Genomic DNA, 4,293 nt, shown 5'->3' with positions numbered 1-4,293 from the left:
CCCAAGTCACTGGAATTACAGGCATGTGCTACCACACCCAACAACATGCAACTGTTAAACCCTTATTGAGTATGGCAGTTTGTCTCTAAGAATATCACTATTGATTCTTTCCTCCCTGTAGATTCATGCTACTCCTCCCATCAACAGGTGGGCACCTTTTTCATCCCTTTAAATCTAAGTTGGTCTTTGACTTGAATTTCATGTGGTATGAGTGACACTGCAAATTTTCAGTCCATTTTAAGAAAACTGACAATTTTCAATTATTTTTTCTTAGAATGCTCATGTTGGGAAAAGTCAGCTGCCATGTAAGAAGTCCAACTATGCTTGGCCTCCAGATTATGAGGAAGCCCAAGTCATATGAAGAGTCTGCATGGGGAGGGAGGGAGAGATGGGGAGGGGGAGATATGCCCAACCAACCCCCAAATTTTCTAGCTATTCTAGCTCAGGCTTCAAACATGTTAGTGAAGAAATCTTTGGGGGGACTTCAAACCCAGCTGCCATATAACTAGAAATGCTCATGAGAGACCCTAAGACAACACTGCTCACCTGAGCTTAGTCAACCTCTAGAATTGAGTATACAGAATGTATACATAGGAATAGCAAAAGACATGCTCTAGAATATTCACAGCAGCACTATATAATAGCCCTATATTAGTTTGTTAAGGCTGTTATGATACACACTGAATGGTTTAAAATAAGAGAAATTTATTCTGTCATAGTTCTGGGGGGCAGGGTCTAAATTCAAGGTATCAGTAGAGTCACAAATCAAGAGTCTCTTCCTAGTTTCTGGTGGTGGTTGTATATCCCTGGAATTCCTTGGATTACCTGCTTCATTCCAGTCCTTGCCTCTGTTGTCACATAGTGTTCTCTGTGTGTCTGTGTCCAAATTTCCTTCTTCTTATATGAACATTAGTCATATTGAATTGTAGGCCCAATCTGATGACCTCATTTTAACTTGATTATATCTGCAAAGACTCTGTCCTTGTCACAGGAACCTGGGGGTAGGACACCAACATATTTTACTGGGAGACACAATTCAAATCATAACAACCTCGAAACTGGATAACACCTAAGTGTAGAGAATAAATAGTCACAATGATGTACCACAAAGAATAAGAATGAACCCACAATATGGACTAATCTCAAAGCATGATATTGATGAACATGAGTTCATATTATAAAATTTTGTTTAAATGAAGTTTAAAGCCAGAGAAAATGGATGTATTGTGTCAGAGTCAAGATTACCCTGGGGTGAAGTCATAATTTCTTAATTTGATCTGAGAAGTAACTATCTACTGTGTATGTTTACTTTATTAAAGTGTCATCAAGATGAACTTTTCTGTATTTATGGTTTAACATCAGTTAAAAAAATATATAATTAGATCCCTGTCCTCATTGATCAACAATCAAAATAAGTGGGAAAAATTATAAACAGTTAGCTGGGGTTACATTCTACTGACAGAGATAAAGCAGGGAGAGCACTAGAGAAAGAGACAGAAGGGGCTTGATTGAAAGGGTAAAGGCAGTAAAATGCTGACATTGCTTCTGGTTTAGTCAGGCTCATTTAATGACTCCTTTTATGAGAAAGTCTTATTTTATGAGAAAAGGTGGCACTATTTAAATAGTACAATAAAAAGTTAAGTGATAAGGATGCAAAGAAAGATGCTAAGTTAAATCACAAACAGGCAAGACAGTTGCTGCTCAGGAAACTCACTTGTATTGCCCTATGAATGAGGGGTGATGACAGTCAGACAAATATGTGACAGCCAGCCAGTCAAGGCCATCTTTGGCCTTATCAGTCTTTGTTAGGACTCTGAGGACTATGCATTTGTTATCATCAAGGCTTGAAGTGGGAGTCAAGTAATCTTTGGTTTATTTCTCCCACTAAAAGTTTTACAAATTACAGAAAAAGAAAGGAATTTGTTGGAAGAACAGGGAATAGTTTATATAATTGAAAGAAAAACTAAAGAAAACTTTGGAAAAAGGCAAGTACTGGAACAGCAAAGGGAATCTGGTAGCTATGTTGGATGAAATCAACTGCTTTTATCCTTTTTGTTATTCCTATCAAGATTCTAATTCTGGCAAGGAGTAGCTTTGGCTTAGCATGAATCACTTGTCCACCCCTTGGTAAGGCATATGTGGAGCAACCTGACAGTCTTGCTAACACTGCATGCAAATAATGAGGCAGTCAATGAAAGTGAAGTGTGGTTCCCTTAACAGAATAAGGAGGCTTTCATGCTGGGCAGCCAAGATAACATCTGTTTAACATAGGTTTGCTTATAGGATTGTTGTAGTCCATCTATTGTTGAAATTTTCTTTCATCCATTTAGTAGGTAAAGTTCTAAGATAATTGCCACCCTTGATGGTTATATATACCCTGCATGATCTTCTCCCCTTGAACATAATACATATCACTCCTGAAACTTGGCTACTAATCATTAACTTTATGTTTATCAAAAGGGAAATTTATACTGTGGGGACTGACTTAATCAGGTGAGTCCCTTGGAAGGCAGAAAAGTCAGAGAGGCTTTTGCCTGCTGACCTTCAAGATGATCAAAGCTGCTAGGAGTTCTACAGCTGCAAGGGACTGAATTCTACCAACTACTTGCATCAGCCTGGCGAATGACTCTGAGCATTCCCATGAAACAGTGGCCCTACCTGATACCCCAATTTCAGCCTTATAAGATCTGAGCAGAGACCTGGATAGTTGACCCATAGAAATTGTGAAAGATGAGCCAGTGTGGTGGTGCATACCTGAAATCCTACTTGGGAGGCTGCGGCAAGAGGAAGGCAAGTTTGAAGCCAGTCTGGGCAATTTAGCAAGACCCTGTCTCAAAATAAAAAGGGCAGGTTCAGTGGTAGAGTCCCCCTACGATTAATTTCCAGTAAACACACACAGACACACACAGATGCACACACAAATTGTGAAAGATGAAATTTGTGTTGTTTTAAGCAACTAAGTTTGTGGTTACTTGTTATGCAGTAACTGAAAACAAATATACCATGCTATCATCTTGTAGGATTTCTGGCACAAATGTTAACATAGTGTTAAGAGACTGCTTTCAGGATTGTGCCCCTATCCCCATCAGATAAAAAAAAATCTGAGGATGCTCAGGTCCCTTATGTAAAATGGTATACTTTTTGCATTTAACCTGTGCACATCTTCCTGTATACTTTAAATCATCTTTAAATAACTTACAATATCTAACACAGTATAAATGCTAGAAAAAATACAGAAGGCTAACTGAAATAGTGTTTTCCAGGATATAATACCTGGATGGAGGTTCCCAGAGAACTATTACAGAGGGGGCTGATCAAGGGTACAAGGATGGAGATGCAGCAGATGACATCATCACCATCATCATTAGCATCATCATTTGTGGTAATGGGGATTGAACCCAGTGGTGCTCTGCCACTAATTACATCCTCAGAACTTTTTAAAATTTTTATTTTGAGACAGGGTCTCACTATGTTGCCTGGGCAAGCATTGGAATCACAATCTTCCTGTCTCAGCCTCCTAAGTTGCTGGGGCTATACATGTATGCCACTATATCCAGCCTAGACATTATTGGAGATAAGGTAAGCAATTTTTTCAGCTGCCTACTAAGTGACAACAAGAAGGGGGGAGATAACAAGATATTTCCTGAGTGATATCTGCTAGTAGAGACCTTTCATATTTAATATTTTGAGTGAGTTGATTAGATAGATAACTGTTCATTCCTAATTTCATAAGACCCAGATATAGTGCATCTAACACAGGTTAGAAATTTGAAAATTGAGTCTGAATGGGGGTTAGATAGAATTTTGTTACTTAACCATATTAAGCCATCAGAGGATGGCAAGTGTGCAGAGCAGCATTGGGAGGTGATTATTAAAATGTAGATAAATTCTGAGAACACAGTTGGTTATGATGTTGTCCAAGAAATGGAAGAGAAGCCAGACAGGGTGGCATAACCCTAGTGACTCAGGAGGCTGAGGTTGGAGAATCCAAGTTTGAGGCCAGCCTGGGAAACTTAGCAAGACCATCTTAAAATAAAAATAAAAAGGGATGAGGATGTGGGTCTGGGGTTGTGGCTCAGTGGTAGAGTGCTTGCCTAGCACGTGTGAGGCCCTGGGTTCAATCCTCAGTACCACATAAAAATAAATAAGTAAAATAAAAGTATTGTGTTCAACTACAACTAAAAAACTAAATATTAAAAGAAAAAAAAAGGGATGAGGATGTAACTCAGTGGTAAAGTGACCCTGAGTTCAATCCCCAGTACTGCAAGAGAAAAAGAAAAAAAAAAAAAAAAA

General features: G+C 38.7%; 1 long non-coding RNA gene across 2 annotated transcripts in view; it reads right to left on the bottom strand.

Moving 5' to 3' along the window:
- Positions 1-685: 685 nt before the first annotated feature.
- The window catches only part of LOC125619054, a 12,159-nt gene continuing 8,551 nt past the window's right edge, over positions 686-4,293 (bottom strand). For both annotated transcript variants that reach the window (XR_007350531.1, XR_007350530.1), the window contains 2 exons: positions 2,755-2,827; positions 686-995 (listed from right to left, as the gene is read on the bottom strand). This is a non-coding gene — a long non-coding RNA (uncharacterized LOC125619054). The remainder of the gene's footprint in view (positions 996-2,754; positions 2,828-4,293) is intronic.

Source organism: Marmota marmota, unplaced genomic scaffold, assembly GCF_001458135.2.
Source record: "Marmota marmota marmota unplaced genomic scaffold, marMar, whole genome shotgun sequence".
NCBI classification, from domain to species: Eukaryota; Metazoa; Chordata; class Mammalia; order Rodentia; family Sciuridae; genus Marmota; species Marmota marmota.
This window is presented reverse-complemented; position numbering and strand designations above follow the sequence as displayed.